Raw genomic sequence first — 18,248 nt, 5'->3', positions numbered from 1 at the left:
AGCTTCTCTGACAAGAATTTGCCTTGGTTGTTTATAGAGTTTGGCTGTAAGCTGTTACCTGTTGTTGCACTGCTGTACTTGCCAACAAGGTTACTTAATGTCTTAAGCATGACATACAGTAGCTGTCACTGTGTCTGTCAGCCTCCACCTTTGTGTTGCTCGTACTAACGTACCTCCAGGAATAGCGCTATTGCTCTGTCGGTCCATCAGTCCACCTCTGTGGTTCAGCTTAAACATCGGGATCCATTTATTCTGAGCAGGAACCTTGCGTTTCCTCTGGCAGCGCATGTCAAAAGGTGTTTGATTTTTAACCAAGTATTGAATGGATTGCCATCACAATCATCCACATTTTGTATGCTGTGTTGCTATGTTAACATTTAACTTTTTCATTTTCATTCAGTGCAACCATCAAATTAAAATGACACTAATGACATTTCCACTGCAGGGTGGATTTCTGGCTAAGAATAGGACCTTGAGCATGATCAGTCAGCTACAGTGTGTCCGTCTAACCACATTTGACAGAAATCTGTGCAGTTTTCTGTTGTTTTTCATTTTTACTGCGTGGATTATGTCTAAGATGTGAGGATAGCGACCTGAAGTATGTAAGAAGCAGAATGAAATAATACAAAAAGTGCAGGATCATGTTTGCCAAACAGAGAAGGTCCAAAAATCAGTATTATACTTTCCCTTTGTTGTTAAAATGAACATGTGTACAATTGATTGCACTCATTCTTTTAAATAATAGTGTGAGATGGTTGGTTTTCCATTTCCTGGTCTAAAACATCTGCTAATGGGTCACAGTTCACACTTGTGGTAGTTTCAGTAGAAACATTTTTTTTCTAGAGACGGGAAGGAAAAGGGGGAATTAATTAGAAAAACACTGAGTGCATGCAAACATCTGCTATGCTCTTGTTAGTGTTTATGAGCCATGTTTTTCCATTTGGTTATGAATCATGTGATGCTATCGGTAAAGGTGTGTAGGCTTGTGAGCAAATGTCAGATTGCATGTTTCTAGGTTATATTTGTATAATGCATTTTGGAAGAGGTATGTGGTGCTATATATCATGAGGTGTTGTACTTAAATAGACACAGGTCAGCAGTAAGGGTACTCCATTTTCTACAGAGTTGTCTGGAAGAAAAATGTATTTTTAATGAAAGAATGTTTGCATGACTTGTGACAAATTGGTTCAATATTTACTTTGGCTCTATCTGATAGAGTCTGTTGGAGTTTGTGATCAGGTTCGCTTCTCTGCTTGAAGTAATAAACTCAGGATCTGCCACTGTAGCTGTGGAAAGAGGTGGGGGAGTTGCAAAACGCAGCTAGCAAAGTAAAAAGACTCCTCGCTGTGTCAGGTTGTTTCCCAAACGTCTCAGATCCTTAAAACTGACAGGAAGGGTTCATACGGCTTCACTCTGGATGTGAAAACTGGAATCCTATGAGTGATAGCTTTCAGTTTTAACTAACTAACTTTTGCAGCCATTTGTGGAATAAATACAGATGAGATGAGAAGGTGCGACTGCTAGAAATCAATTGTTTTCAGGTTTAAGCAGATTTGTCAAGTGTGACATCTTTTAAGTGCCTTCTAAAGCTCACATTTATTTTAAAAAATTACCAATTATGAGAAAAGTTAAGTTAAAGAGACATTTTTTGTCTTCCACTGTTTTCATTTTCAGCACCAAAGCTGGACTATAAACCTTAGACAGTGCAAAATGTTGACAAAGACTGTAATTTAGTTTATTAAACACTTGCAGCTTCATAGGAACTTCATACGCACCTATTCATGCAGTGGGCAGAGCAACAATAATGTTAGTAATTGATCTACTGTAACTATAGTACCATTGAAATGAACTGTTGACTGGTGCAGATAAGATCCATAAAGATCAAACAGAAAATCACACACAGGTGAGATCTCACACACAGAGTTGTGTCGTTACTCGTAAAAATTCTGAATTTTACATATGAAAACATATAAAACAACATTTATGTAGCTGATATGGCATAACTCAGTCATAATGTTATTACATGCACGGGGAATTATGTATTGCAAAAAGCAATGAAAACATGATTGATTGTGACTTCAGTTATTTTTCTGTAGCCTCATAGAGCCAATAGCTCTTAGCTGTTTGTAGCATTAACAGTGCAAACATACAAAGATTTTTACACAGATGCAGAACCTGCTATTCTCTCCAATGTGAGAGGTTTATCCAGGGCAATCAGAAAGTAGATTTTGCACGCTATTATAAAAATTAAAAATACACTGGAAGATATCCTCTTTAAACACTGGCATTCATTTAAGTGAATCTTTCATTGAACACTTCTGAAACAAATAATCCTGCAAAATCACATGCACACACATTCATTTGGAAAACACAAGCACAAACTTGTGAATCTCAGATGAAAATAAGTGGAAGGCTAAATTTGAAGGGTTTTTATTACCATCTTAGCACCCTCGATCACACAATTTCAAGTACGTACTTGCACAGTCTTGTTACTACTTACACTTATACACTGATGTAAATGAGCTCTTAAAGCACTCATGTTCATTCCAAGCTAGCTCCATACTTACCCCCTCTGCTATGCTGCTCTCACTCTCCATCTGTCAGTGGAGCCCTATACGCTTGTCATCTGTGTTGATCTGCATGTGCTCGTTTTCATGTATTACGTGGTTGGTAAACCACATGCATGAGGCTGCATTTCCCGTCGTCTGTCTTCAGCTTCTTAACATTGCCTTATTGCTGCAGTCTGAGAGAGACAGACATTCAGGAAGGGAGACGGGTGCTTTCTGAGTTCCTGCCTTTTTTTGTCCTGTGTCTGAGTCTGTGTTAATGTGCTAGTGTGTGTCCTGGGGTTCATGTTTCTGTGTTTCTGTGTAATTGCGTACGTGTGTCGCTGTGTATGCTTCTTGTGCATTTTGGTTCCATGGTGTATGCATCCATTGAGTGTGTGTGTGTGCATCTGTGTATCTGTGTGTGTCTATTAGCTGAAGGCAGTGCCTCGCTCTCTCTTGAGCCAGGTCCTGCGGAGTTAGCATGCTGCTTTCACAGTCAGCCTGCATTTTATCAGCAGTCTCCATTTATACCGTCTGCCACTCGACAGTCCACAGCTGAAACATAGTAGATGGATTCTCTTGCTTCCAGTATGTGCCACTGAGGGCAGCTTAGTGTGGACTATATTTAATGTTCAGTCGTATTAGAAAACAAACACCAGGGTCTTTCATTTTCAAAACACACAGAGTTACTTCCAAAGTTAATAAGGGTATTTACCAGCAGGTCCTTGGGTGTTTGTGTACTGATTAAACAGACCCATATGTAGCTTGCATGTCAATGGAATACATAATGCAATGCATTTGTATATTGCAACATGAAACCTAAAAACCAATGCAAAAGCATATATTTACTGGCAGAGAGAGCTTTCCAATCTTAAACAGAGTATATGAGACCAGGGATTGGTGTTTCCAAGCTCATCTATTTTTAATTAGGGGTTTCTCTAATGGATTTGGATAGCTAATTGATGGTCAGGTAACATTTAATTCATGGAAATAAAAAAGAACCAACTTTCTTGTCAACAACCACTTTCCTCTGGAGGTTCCATTTGATTAATGTCATAAGCTTCTCATTATAATGATCCAAGCAAAGTAAATGTTTTTCTTCTCTGTGATCTTCCTCTTTTCCATCTGCAACATCCTGGATATATGCACTATACCTTCTCAGCACATGTCCAAACCATCTCATCCTAGCCTCTCTAACTTTGTCTCCAAACTGATCAAACCTGAGCTGACTCTCTGATTTCTAATCTTGTCCATTCTGGTTACTCCCAATAAAATCTGTGCATTTTCTGCTCTGCTACCTCAAGCTCCATCTCCTGTCTTCTGTCAGTGTTGCCATACACCATAGTAGGTCTCACCATCGTGTAAACTTTCACTTTCAGTCTTGAGGCTTTGGTTTAGTCACAATAAATAAATAAGCTGTGCAAGTTCAGTAAACATTTTTTTTTTACTTTCTCGAAGAATGAAATCAATATATCAAATAAGTAGTGCCTTTCCACTGCACTGCACAGCGAGGCAAAGTTGTTTACCCAGTGCTCTAATGAAGTTCATCTAAATGTCTGATAAAAACACTGAATTTGCAATGTCTTCTTCACGAAAAATATGCAGTCATTTTGCCAGAGGAAAGCTTTTAGTGTGCATTAGCACTAACTTAACACAGGTTTGGTGCAAATAAGATGTCGAAATAAGAATTATGCATGTGTGAATGGGGGAGGCAGGAGTGAAAAATAGACTTCAAATCACAGAGCTTCGAGTAGAGCCCATAATAGTATTGAAATTTGGACATCGAGAGGCTTTTAAAAACAACTTTTTTGTCTGGGGGAGGGCAGCTCATTACTGAGACCATGGCTGAGCTGAGATTGGTTCTGCCACCTCAGCATAACTTTTATACTTGATGCTTCTACTAATATCTGGCTTTTCATTTTCAGATTGTAGGTGGAATTTAAACATTATGACCACCTTTCTGATATCGTGTTAGTCCCTCTTTTTTGCCAAAGCAGCTCTGATCTGTCGAGGCACGGATTCCATTCCCTGAAGGTCCGCTGTGGTATCTGGCTCCAAGATGCCCCCAAGAATTGGATTTGTTTGTACAGCAAATCCAATAGATGGGAATTGGATTGAGTTCTGGAGAGGCCAAGTAAACGCCTCAAACTCATTGTTGTGCTTCTCAAATATTTCCTGAACCATTTTTGCTTTGGGGCAGGGCGCATTAGCCACAGCCACAGACATCAGGGAATACCATTTCTATAAAAAGGTTACATGGTCTATAACAAGACTTAGGTGGGTAGTGTGCGTCAAAGGACCCGAGGTTTCCAGCTGAAGAATTCCAAAACAGCCACACTGCCTCGGACGGTTTGCCTCTTCCCATAGTGCATTCTGATATCACACGCACACATCCAGCCATCCACTTGACGTAGAAGAAAACGTGATTCATCAGACCAGGCCACCGTCTTCCTCCGTATTTCAGTTCTGATGCTCATGCATCCTTTATTGGCACTTTTAGCGGTGGACTGTGGTCAACAAGGACACCCTGACTGGTCTGTGGTTATGCAGCCCCATACACAGCAAACTCTGATGGACTGTGCATTCTGACATCTTTCTATCAGAACCAGCATTAACTTTTTTGGTGATTTCCGTTTCAGTAGCTCTTTTGTCGATCGGACCATACGGGCTAGCCTTCACTTGCCATGTGTGTGTCTCAATGAGCCTTGACCATGTTGTTGTTCATCACTGTTGCTTCCTTGGACCACCTTTGAAAAATACTGACAGAGATGTTCTGAGTCTCTAACTATCACAGTTGGGCTGTTGTCAGACTTCCTCAAACATTTACACTTGCCCATTTTTCCTGCTTCATACACACCTTGTGGACAAAATGCTCCCTAATATATCGCAGCCACTAACAGTTGGCTTGATGAAGAAATAATCAGTGTTATTAACTTAATCTGTCAGTGGTCGTAAGGTCATGGCTGATCGGTGTAGAACTATAATTTTGCTTTTAGTTGTTTTTTATTTATTTTCAGAAGAGTTTGAGTTCAGTCATGCTGCTCTGGATACATATTTTGTCAATGGCACGTTTGAAAAAATTGAGAGTAATTTTTTGAAGTAAATTGGTCCTGCTGTAATCAAGTACTTATCTGGTAACCCAAAATCATATAAAAAAAAACTAAAGGGGAAGACCAATTTATCTTTGTCTAGTGCCCATACTACATTCCCTGTAGACCTAATGTTTTATATGGAAGCTACTGGAACCCAACTGAAAACTCATTAAACTTCAAGAGCAGAAACTTGGCATCCGCTGAAGCAATTTGATTTTCAACTTATTCATGTGTGCAACTTTTTAGCTCATAGGAAATCCTGAGCGGCTGTTTTTCCAGCACTTTCTCTCCCTCTTTTTCTGTATTCCACCCCCTCGCTTGAAGCATGAAAGCAGCGAAGTTCAAAGAATGAATATGAAAAAAATATGCTAGTGGCAAACATTTTTTCATACATTGCAGAGCACCGGAGTTCTGTACTTTCACTGAAATCAGATAGCTTGTATGAGGACCAAATATTCTAAATGGATCCATGTTCAAGTTGAAGAATGTTTTGACTTTGCCCAGTAAAGAGAGAATGTGAAATCACCCTTTTACAAAGAATCTGTCTTGTTTTTTCAGTGTTGTGTACATTTTGCCTCTGTGTAACTTTAAATCTGAAAGCTCTAGTGGTAAAAAATAGTTAACATGTTTCCCAGTTATGCTGCTCAGTGGGTCTTACTGAACCCCATAATAATAAAAGTAATATCTTATATGGTGTCTCTGATATCCCCACTTTATTTGCTTATATAAAACTCTCTTCTGGAACAAGTGGTAAGCATTTAAAGTGTTTTCTTTATTAATTTATATAATAGAACATATGATCAAGTTTGCTTTGCCTTTAGCCAAATATAGGTTACATGTTGGTTTGGTAGTCATAGTTTTTAATAGCATTAGCCGTCTTCTTGGCTAATGCTAACCGAGTGGCAAAGTGACTGGTCAGTTGCAAAATATTAATCCTGGACCAACATTATGATGATGATATATGAACAACACCAACACATGGATATCAGATCGTGTTATCTTTTATTTACAGTAATGTTTTTTTCCTACACAATTCCCAGATTGTTACCCACGATGTGTCCCTTGTGTACCAGCTAAAAAACTGTCAGCAGGACAGCATCTCTTAACTCAGAGACTTGAAATGCTAAATACAAGGACATTGTTTTAGGAATAACTATCAAGAATATACCAGCTTTTTAGTCTCCAAATTTTGATTAGCTTTATTGACAATCTGTTAATCATAACTTTTCATGAATCAGAGAATGTCAGAGGGTAATTGTTTTCAAAGCTGTCTTTGCATACAGTTGCAAGGCAGGATTACAAAAATGTCTTTATTTCACCTGGATAAGATATTCAGAAAGGTAATTTTTTAAATTCAGCAATAAATAATGATGTGCAGATAATGTCGGCACATGTTTTATATGCACTCACATACCTCGCTGTGAGTGCACACTCCTTTAATTATTGCAGAGATCACATTTAATCCAGTTGCCGGATCTGCTGCCAGCTACTGAGTCATTAGAATAATTATATCACACCGAGATTTTGCGAATGAGCGTGTGACTCTTTCCAAAAGCGTTGTCACACCGCCTCACTTTTTGGGATTTATCTTCAGTCACACTTAAGTTGCCTCCCATCTGCTCATTGAATACTACAAATTGTATAAGTGTCCTAATCCTGATCCTCCTCCTCGTCATCTTTAACAAAATGCCTCAACAGATTTCTTAAAGACACTCACACGTCTTGGCCTTTTCATCAGTCTTTTCCTCTTTAGCGTACGTCTTTTTAAAACATTTATGTTACTGAGTGGACAACCATGAAGGAGTCAGAGCCTTTGAATAATCAGTGTGGTTGATAATGACACTTAGAACTGGAATTTCATAGTGTAGAACTGATGACTAAGAATAGTTTTTTGCACTTTTCAAAGACATATTGACAAAATTTTTCACATTAATTATCATGTATGTATAAAGTTGCAATAAAGTAGACATAAAAAAAACAAGGTGGTCATCATGGTGACAAGAGATTGAAGAATATTACATTTCATGCGTAATTGCGCATAACATTATGCTTCTTAACCTTCCTTGGCAAATCTTCTTAAGTATGCATTTGTTAGGTATTTTCCTGGCACTGAACAAATGTGCATCCAGGCTCAAAATTGCATTTGGTTTGCATTTAAACTTGCTCAGACGATATATTATTGCAGATTTTCTTTCATTAGGCACACATGCTTGCAAACATATTCACAATAAAATACTCAAAAAGATCCAAAACCGCAACTTAACTAATGTTCCACCAATATGGCATCTGTACCAGTCAGGGTCTAACATTGATAAGTGGTGTGAACGCTTTTAGTTATTGTTATTCTTATTATTAGCAGTAGTGTTAGTATTAATGTTATTGTTTCTGTTTTGCAATTTTAGCATCCAAGCACATCAATGTACTTACCTGTATCAGCTCAAATCTATAGCCTCGATCTCAGAGTCATTTTAAGACCCGACACTTTAAATATCAGTGTCCTCAAGGTTTTGGCTTTACAATTTTCGCAGTTATTTTTAGGTATAATTTATAAACTGGTTCAGGTTTTGATTAAATCTAAATAAGCATGTTGTAACTCATGTGTCTGTGCACTTTTTCTGTAATAAAAGGATTAAACTTCATCAGATGAGTGCCTAAAGAGACCTATGATTGTATTAATGTAAAACAGCTGTGATTACATTTCCCTCAACAGATATTTGCTGTTTTAGTTCAGGTATATAGAAATATAATTTCTAACAACCAGGGTTGTTATACAGGCATTGACCCGAATCGTAATTAAATACCGGCTGGAAATTGCCAGTGCACAAATGAATCAAATTATATTCATTTAGCCACTCAAAGTACACCAAACATATGATGGTTTATTTAACACTAGCATATGTCTGGTGTTAATTACCAGTAACTGTCGTTTAGTGCGATTTCATGTCCTCACGATTTAAACATCATCATTTTTAAATTTGGCTCAAACGTTTGCTTGAGTACACTGACTGTCAGTGAAAGTTCCAAATTTACACTGACCTCATAAATGTAATAGAAAGTATTAGTATTCGTGCATATGTGGACAGACGTGGATATTAACTGCAACTTTATTAAATTGCATCTGGATTCAAAGTTAGAATGTGGTGTGTCCTACCTCTATGAGCTGCTGCTTCTGCTTTTGGTTTTATGCAGATGGGGGGGAAAGTGGATTCAGAATGTGCTGGGTAACTGGAAATTTCAGCTGTATTGCAACAGATCAACAAGAAGTTATATTTCAAAAAGAGCAGTAACACAGCAATAACCTTTCTTGTTCTTTAGCAGTCTCTCTGGGTTGCAAAGGAAACTTTGTAGAACTTCCACTTCAAATACACTTTAGAGCAACACGCAGCAACACTACACTTGAGCGAGAGGAGGAGGGTATGGGGTCTTAACACACCCCCGTTCTCTGCTAGCCATCGGGGCGGGGGGGCTGGGAAGAGATGCTGGCTGTCCGATTGGCCTCCCTGCTGCTGCGGAGCCTGGGGCGGTCTGCTTGCCTCCACCCCGGAGGGAAGGGTAACATCTCTTGGGTCTGGGTGCTGTTTCCCCCTCTGGGGGCGAGGATACCTGGACCCGGGGTATAGAGTATGTTTGGGGAGTGTGATTGTGTGTACATGTCCATTTACGTTTATTCCTACGTTGGGTGAGTGCTGAGTTTTTGTATATGTGTGCATGAGGGTGGGAATGCATGTCTGTGTCTGTGTGTGCCTGTTTGTCTGTGTCTATATGTCAGGTCGGGTCTTAGACTCCACCTCTCTGGGAACTCCCAGGCCCTCCAAGTGTGGAGGCCTATCTCCCCTCACCACACTCCCTGCCGGTGACTGATGCCCTCAGGGGTCGGTGCATTGTTGGTTCTTGGTGTCTGGGGCTGGGCGCTCAGGTCATGTGCCAGCTCACTCCCGGTGGCTACTTGGCGGGGCCTGGCGCCTGCTGCTCGGTCAGGCCTCTTCCGGGGCGCGGAGGGCCCTCGGGCCTCCGGCCTCTGTGCCTGCGGCTCGGTTCACTCTGGCACAGCTGGCTGCCGGCAGAGCCGGCGGGCACGCCGGTGCGGCCCCCCGCTAGTTTCTGCCTGGTGGCTACTGGGTGACCCCTCGTCTGGGGATCCTCAGCCCTTCCCATGAAGGTGGCACGGATGCCCCTCCGGTGGTCCTCCTTGGGCTCTTGCACTCTGGGGCCTCTGGATGTCTGGGGCCTGGATCTCCCCCATGCCTGCTTCATGCCCTGGGGGACAGGGCTATGGCTCTCTACATCCTCTTGCAGACCATTACATGGGGAAACCATTTGAATACAAGCGCGCCGATCCACACAGGTGTGCACACAGGTGTTCGCTGTTTGTAGACTTGAATCACACCTTTCTTGGCTGCTACTTCAAAGCACATTGTGCGCTGTCTGTCCTGCGTGCTGCACAACAACGTTCAATATTTGGTATTTGCTGCTGTTTACACTTAGCTAGATTAATGCGATGGTGTTGTGTATAGTATGTTGCTTTGTTTTGTTTTGTTTTTTTGCTTGTTTTCTACTCTTTTTCTCTCAACAGGTGATCCCGGAGATATTTTTTTCCCCCCCTTTCTCACTGTCCCTCTCCCCTTCTGTTTTTCTTTTCCTTCCTCTTTCTTTCTCCCTTTCCTATCCTTCACTCATGTCTGTCCCGTCTGTAACAACTGAAAATAAAATAAAATAAATAATAAAAACAAAGGTTGATCAAATGGACCAATACGGCAATGCCATGATGATCCATTTGGCAAAATAAATCCATTGGGTATCCTTGTTGGTCTTCAGACAACAATTCTGACGGCTAAAGAACCAAATGGGACAGGCAAAAAAAAAAAAAAAAAAAAAAAAAAAAAGAACTTCCACTTCAGACCACAATGAGAGTCAAGAGCACTTAAAGAGGTCTATACAGGCCAGCGTTTATATGTAGTTCAATAGTATAGTGTAGTGTGTTTATGTGCACATGTATACCAAAGCTTCACTGAAACACACAACAGTTATACCTGATAACAAACTGTTTTAAGTATAATCCATGTTTTAGCTGTCATGAGACGTGGTGACATTCCTCGGAGGCTTATATTGATGTGATATCATCTCGCAGTTGCTGCAGTTTTGTCGACTTCACATCCATGATGCAAATATCCTGTTCCACCACATCCCAAAGGTGCTCTGTTGGATTGAGATCGGGTGATTGTGGCAGCCATTTGAGTACAATAAACTCTCATGTGCAAGAAACCAGTTTGCACTGGGTTTGGTCTTCTGCTGTTGTAGCCCATCTGTTTAAAGGTTTGATGTGTTGATGTGTTCAGAAATCCTCTTTTGCATACCTTGGTTATAACAAGGGGGCATTTGAGTTACTATTGACCTCCTGGCCTCCTCTGACCTCTGGCATCAAAAGGCAACCGGGGTATTTTCTGTTTTTCACACCATTCTCTGCAAACCTCAGAGACACTTGCTGATCTACTGGGATTTTCCTGCACAGTTCCTGAAATACTCAGACCAGCCCATCTTACAACAACAACCATGCCACATTCAAGTCACTTAAATCACCTTTTTCTCTGAACACTCCCCCATTTGAACAACGGCAGGTCGTCTTGATGTCTTCACACCTAAATATATTAAGTTGCTGCCACTGACTGAGATGTTTGTTTGATTAGATGTTTGCTTGAAGGAATAGTTGAACAACTGTACCTAAAAAGTGGCGAGTTTGTGTATTTACCTGCAAAATCAGAAACATTGATCTCAATTTATGTCCAGCCACTTCTAAAAAAACCTGGTTTAGATCCGTCAGTTCTTGGCAATTTTAGACCAATCTCTAAGCTGCCATTTTTGTCTAAGGTTCTTGAGAAGATTGTCCTCCACCAATTATCCTCATTCTTAGACACGCATAATATTCTGGACAAATATCAGTCTGGTTTCAGGGCCTTCCACAGCACAGAGTCTGCTCTACTGAAGGTGTTCAATGATGTGCTTCTAGCTGCTGATTCTGGAAAAAGTACAGTTTTAATCCTTTTAGACCTGAGCGCAGCATTTGACACTGTCGACCACACAATCCTATTAAACCGCCTAAAGACATGTGTCGGCATTCAAGGTTCTGCTCTAAAATGGTTTGCCTCTTACCTAGAGAGCAGAACATATTCTGTGATGCTGGGTAACAAATACTCTTCCCCAGCTACACTAACCTGTGGAATACCTCAGGGCTCTATTCTGGGTCCGGTCTTATTCTCCTTATACATGCTCCCATTAGGCTCCATTTTTCAGAAACACCAGATCTCTTACCACTCTTATGCAGACGATACACAGTTCTACCTCTCTCTAAAACCAGGTGCTGATAGTACGCTGCAGAAAGTCTCAGAGTGTCTTAGCGACATACATTGCTGGATGTCTCTGAACCTTCTCAAACTAAATCATGACAAAACCGACATTATAATCTTTGGTAAGCAGGACTCTATTAGTCTCATAAGAAACAATCTGGGCCCATTATCAGCTAATGTACATCCCCATGTAAAAAATCTTGGTTTCATTTTTGATTCCACTCTCAAGCTGGACAAGCAAATAAATTCAGTTGTTTGTGGCAGTTTTTTCCAACTCAGGAGCATTTCTAAACTCAAAAATATCCTGTCATCTAAAGACCTGGAAACTGTTATCCATGCTTTCATATCGTCACGTCTTGACTATTGTAACTCTCTCTATTTAGGCATTTGTCACTCAAGCCTGTCACGCCTGCAACTTGTTCAAAATGCAGCCGCAAGGCTCCTGACGGGTACTAGAAAGAGAGAGAATATTACCCCAGTACTCGCATCTCTACATTGGCTACCAGTTAAACATAGAATTGATTTTAAGGTTTTATTATTTGTTTTTAAAGCCCTCCATGGTTTGGCTCCAGGTTACATTTCAGATCTTCTTAGCCTGCACTTATCCACTCGATCTCTGCGCTCCTCCAGTCAGATGGTTTTATCAGTTCCACCCTCCCAGCTCAAATCTAGAGGTGACAGGGCTTTCTCCATTGCCGCCCCGAGACTCTGGAATAGTCTCCCCCCCTTCATAAAATTCCCTTCATCCTTGGAAGTCTTTAAATTGAATCTCAAGACCTACTTATTTTCCAAGGCTTTCGGATCTCTTTGATATTACATGTCTTACAATTCTTTTTTTTTTTTAAATGTTTTCTTTCTATTTTAATTCTTTTATTATATTATCCCTCTGTTCAGCACTTTGGCCGACACTTGATGTCTTTTAAATGTGCTATATAAATAAAGATGACTTGACTTGACTTGACTTAATTTAGCCCAACTTAATAATCACAAATTCCTCTGCATACGTTCAGTTCAATGCATTCCACCCACTGGAGAGATTTCCCAAAGCAGATATTTATAATGCATTCCATAAATGAAGAGCTTAATCAGCACATCCCTCCAGTCTGACGCCTCAATCGGTTTTCTAATCTCATTTCTAATTCATCTCACTCTGGCCCCCAACAAACCTGGTGCTGTGAAGTGCATTTTGACATTAATCCTTCAAATTTGCAGTGCGCAGTGAAGCAAGGCAAGAGTGGTTTGGCATGAATCCCATTCACAATTCAATGCATAAAACTCCATAAAGTTCATTTGTCTTCCATTCAAGTTCATCTGTGCTCTGTGAATGGTTTTAAAGTTGTGTAGATGTGTCTTTTCTCTCAGTGAGTTGAAGAAATCCTTAAGGTGCATGTGGCTGCACATGAGAAACATGAAGAAGAATCAGCTTTACCATAAACATTAGCTGTAGGTACATTTTTTACTCTGTGTCAAAATAACTGCAATCCATACTGGTGATTGTTCTTGTTAGGGGCCAGGTTTGGTTATGTTCTTGTTCTTGCCATTTAGATTCTTTTGAATAACACTTTACAGCCAATACGAAATGACCTTTAACACTGTTAAGAGGTGTGTGTGTGTGTGTGTGTGTGTGTGTGTGTGTGTGTGTGTGTGTGTGTGTGTGTGTGTGCGTGTGTGTGTGTGTGTTTGCATCTTTGCAATTTTTCTTGACATTTTATCAGAAAAGGTCACAGCACTTTTGAGTTTTGTGTTTGTTGATTCTGTCCTGAAAATCAAAGCTAACCTCTGTGTGTGTGTTTTTTTTACATATTTCACAATGATTGTGGATGTTCAAGGCCCAATGCTGTGTCTGTAGCCGCTTCTGAGTTGTGGTTTAGGAACATGGCATTTTCTATAAGGGTCCACCTCTGAATGTGGCTGAAGCCTGCTGTATCATGTTATTGATGCCAGCAACAGGGACACTCCCATGCTGTCAAGCAACTTTAAACTCATCCATTAGTTTGATAATCTGCTCAGAAATAACTTGCCATTTTGACATTGCCTTAATAGGTTCTACTATTTTTCTGCTACTTGGGAGTATGACAAGATGTTGAGGTTGTCAGGGGTCACCACTAACATTGTTTTGCCCATGGAAATATGTAACACTTTGAGGTTACAGGAAGGAAACCAGCTCAGTTAGTTCACGGTTCCGTGCATTCAAATGTCTGAAAGAATTACAGTTTACGTGTGCAAAAAGGCATCGTGGCTGAGAAAACATAACTCTTTTGATCAACAGAGTTATAATATTACACGGTCTCAATTCTGAATATTAAAGTCATTGGTCAATGTTTTAATTTAAAATAACTACTGTTTCCTCACAGGCCTGTTGTCGCACTGATGGAAATGCAGATGTGGCATGCATTTCTCTCTAAAACTTACCCACATAGTATAAGTTGCCAGAAATTTATTACTAGTGCTGTCAGCGTTAATCTCGATAAAATGACGTTAACGCCATAACCGTGTTAACGCCATAACCGTATTAACACCGCAAATCTCCGTTATCAAGTTGACACAGATCGCCCCGTGCACGGGGCTGGACAGCGCTAACGCGTTAACGGGCTAACCGCACTAATGCATTGACGTCGTGCAGCCCCACGCACGGCTTGTCAACTCGCTAACGGAGATTTGCAGCATTAATGTGGTTATGGCGTTTTCATGAGATTAACCCTGGATCCGGGTGACCAGATTTAAAATTGCTCAAACAAGGTATTTTGAATTTTAATTACCCCCATCTATTTTAAACATAACCTACTCTCATCAGTTCTGACTGACAGCTTATTTATATATATTTATGTCTAAACTTCGCTGTTGTCTTTAAACCTGCACGAAAGATCTTATGGGCGGGTTCTGTATCTTCGTTTGCATTGTATGTTTGTGTTGTTTGTGTGGCATCCACACTCTTTGTTTGCTTCCCACATGAATGCGTAAAAACATCAAAGAGAATATTTTCAAAAGTTGTCATACTTCAGGATGAAGCCTTGGCATGACACTCTGCACACTGAATACTAACACCAAGGTTGTGCCCTTCTACTCACTGTATATTTTAGTCCTTGTGGCATTGATGAACAAAGCCTTCTTTTCACTGAAGTCCTGAGGAGAAGCTCAATCCATAATGCAAAATAAGAGTTCTGGGATGCCGTTTGATGTCTGACCTTCGAGGGTGGTTCTCCCAGGATTTTAGATGGCACTTGTCAAAGTGTGGACCTTTTGTACTGTCCGGTGAGAAGCTTGAACTCCTTCTCTTCTTTTCCTAACTAAGGCAACATGAAATTAAAAAGAAAGCTGTCCACAGAGAGACTTTTTTTGTCCAATCACTAATCATACTCCTCTGTGTGGAGTCTATTATATCACAGAGTCCACATAGGACAAAACAGTGAGTGGACGACTGCTTTGAAAGGCCTGGGGTCAAAAGATTTGTGATCCCACGCTGTCATAGTTTCTGTCACACTGCAGGTGTTATAAAACCAGCCGGAATATGAATGAGTGGGAGATTGCCATGATTGAAATGTCCTAAAGCAACTCTGTGCCTTTGTAATATCCTCCAAGGTGTGGGAGAGGCAAAAGAAAGCGAAAGTAGGACACTAGGCGTAAAGCAGAGACAACAAGGTGGAGCTGCTTGCTACTTTGCTGGCCTGAGCCTGCATACAAGTTGCCCTCAGGCACTGGTTCACAATCAGTATATTTTGTCCTGATTTGCAATGCTGCATGGCAAAGCCTTATCCTCAGCTCCGTGTGCTCCCCGTGGGTATAGTGTGTGTGTGTGTGTGTGTGTGTGTGTGTGTGTGTGTGTGTGTGTGTGTGTGTGTGTGTGTAGGTGTCTGTCGCAAAACAGCTTAGGTTTTCTTGTCACTTAACAAGGAAAGCATGACATGATTATATGAGTTCATAACAGACAGAAATGTTGAAACATTTTTTCTTTGTATATCTTCCAGAAGAGCTCCCCCAACTCAGATCGAGGCTTCTGAGAAATGAGCTGCCAATGTAAGTCCCTTGGCTGACCTCAGCGCTTCGCTGGTAATGTTGCTTTTAAATTAATTAAACTGACTGAAAGTTATAATTGAGTACACAAACACTCGTGCATGCACAGAGTCATAACCTTGTACCCCAAACCTATCCCTCACTTCACCTCACTAACCATCAGGGACAGGGTTTGCCGCTGACATACACTAATTTATTAGCAGCTAATTGCTATCCCTTGCAGACATTCTGGTGGGACATCAAAGGATGACACTCCTCAGGAGTAACGATTGAAATTCAAATTTCAAACAATACCCTTTCCCTCCGTATGGTGCTACGGACTTGCCGCCTTTGGTTTTAGTTTGTCATCCCAAGTGCATGGAAGGCTTAAGGCTCTATCAATAATGGATGAGGATTTGAGACTTTACAGTGGGTTTTCCAGGAGATTCAGTGGTTCCATTTAAAGCCCTGCAAGACTGGCACTCTGTATACCTGGAAACTGCTGTTGTCGCTTTGAAGCAGTTCTTGAGGCAGTATAGTCGCTCAGTGCTGCTTACAGAAAAAGATAAGAAGCTGTAACTTTCAGAGAAGCACCGCAGCTGTACACATGGGATTTTAGGGTGAAGTCTATGCTGCGGTCTTTCATAGTGCATTCACTTCTAAAAGCATGCTGTAGCAAGCTGAGGCCCACACAACAAAAGCACTGCAAAAACGTCCCATTTGTATCATATCATGACCCAGTGTGAACTGCAGCATGTTTTCTGTTCTTAGCTGACAGGAGTGGCACCCAGTGTGGTCTTTTGTTTCAAGGTTTGACTCAAGACTAGATAACAAAGACACTGCAAAAGCATTGCGTTTGTGTCATATTGTCCTGTAAACATTGTAATGATTGATTTTGTGTGGACAGCTTGGGGCAGTTCAAAAATCTGTTGACTATCTGGTATTATTTAATGGCGATCATATAGTATGTTTCCCACTTACAAACTATGAGAATTAGCAGACACATCATTTGCATTTTGTTTACTAGGCAATTATAAAATCAGCTTTCAGCATTTACGCTTTGTTTCTTCGCTAACTCTGGAGGGAAAAGCTAAGTCATTAGTAGCTAAATGCTTTATATGCTAGTCAATGACTTTGTGTTAATGGTGGTAAATATTCAGCTTTTTGGGGGCACATTTACTGTAGCCGTGGCTAGAAATTCAACTACTGAAGACCGCCCTAGAGACTGCTCGACAACCTCCTGTGTATTTCCTGAATGGTTGACGAGGAGTTGTTGGAGGCTGCTGGCTGTCGCTGAGTGAAATGGGTAGCAGAGAGAATTCTGCACCAAAAACTTCTTTGTGATTACTTTAGGGGCTAGCGGATTGCCAAGGTCTCCCTTTGTTTACATGAAAGATGTTGGCTTATGTGCAAACATTTGCTAATTAAACACCAAGCTATAATGAAACTTGAAATAGCATAAAGCAAACAGAGAGCACTCTCCTTCAAAATAAAAGCTGTGCCTTACACTGAAACCAACAAATTTCAAAAGATCCACTTTTTACTTATTTGTCCTATACCCATCACAGTTTCACTACAATTTAGTGAGTAGCTGACAAGTGTTTTGCAGACAAATCAGCGTCTTCTATGGGCAACATCAGCAATCTACAACAACCAAAGAAATCACAAGGAAGTTTTCAGTGGAGCACCATCTCAAAGAGTACCTCTTTTTGACCAATTTCACCTAGCGATTTCCAGCAACCTCCAGTTACCCATCAAAGTCTATCAGGGAATACACATTTTTCCTAGCAACCGGTATTTACCAGTATGTCTCTAACTGATCTCTAGCCCTGTGTGGTTGGGGCTTTAGCCGTGTACCTGCCAGCAGCCACTCACAGCTAATCTGGGAACACAAATTTTTCCCTACCAAGCCAGGGTGGCTAGCATTAGCATCAATCATTAAAACAGACAGTTGTGTCTGTTTTAATAGGTAACTGCTTATGGACCCTACAAAGATGGCTTTCAACCCATGCAAACATTCCCATGCAGAACTTCAGAAAGTCAACACCGCCTGGCTCAACTCTTCGTGGGTTAGATGCCGATTGATTGACAAGTGGGCTGAAACAGGAAAGAGAGTGACAGTAACAGAAGAACAAACAACAACAAAAATCAGTGATTATAAAAATAAAAAAACCACAGACAGTAGCTACAGTGGACATTTTTCATTGTTTTTAACACTCGGTTTCACTTCAGCTCTTTGTATTTTGTAACTTTGCTCCTCTGTGGAGTTGGCTGGA

The 18,248-nt window shown here is 40.7% G+C and overlaps 1 protein-coding gene across 8 annotated transcripts in view; it reads left to right on the top strand.

Annotated features, from left to right (window-relative positions):
• Positions 1 to 18,248, top strand: part of dlgap4b (discs, large (Drosophila) homolog-associated protein 4b) — a 131,091-nt gene that overhangs the window by 61,856 nt on the left and 50,987 nt on the right. For 6 of the 8 annotated variants that reach the window (XM_006784499.2, XM_006784496.2, XM_006784497.2 and 3 more), the window contains exon 3: positions 15,951 to 15,996. The gene's annotated coding sequence lies outside the window, so the exon portion shown is untranslated. Of the gene's footprint in view, positions 1 to 15,947; positions 16,030 to 18,248 lie in introns of all 8 variants that reach the window. The other 2 variants (XM_006784494.2, XM_006784495.2) reach the window with 2 other exon arrangements.

This window comes from Neolamprologus brichardi, chromosome 5 (genome assembly GCF_056152115.1).
Source record: "Neolamprologus brichardi isolate AB-2024 chromosome 5, ASM5615211v1, whole genome shotgun sequence".
Lineage (NCBI taxonomy): Eukaryota > Metazoa > Chordata > Actinopteri > Cichliformes > Cichlidae > Neolamprologus > Neolamprologus brichardi.
Note: the sequence above shows the minus strand (reverse complement) of the source record. Positions and strands in the feature narration are given on the sequence as shown.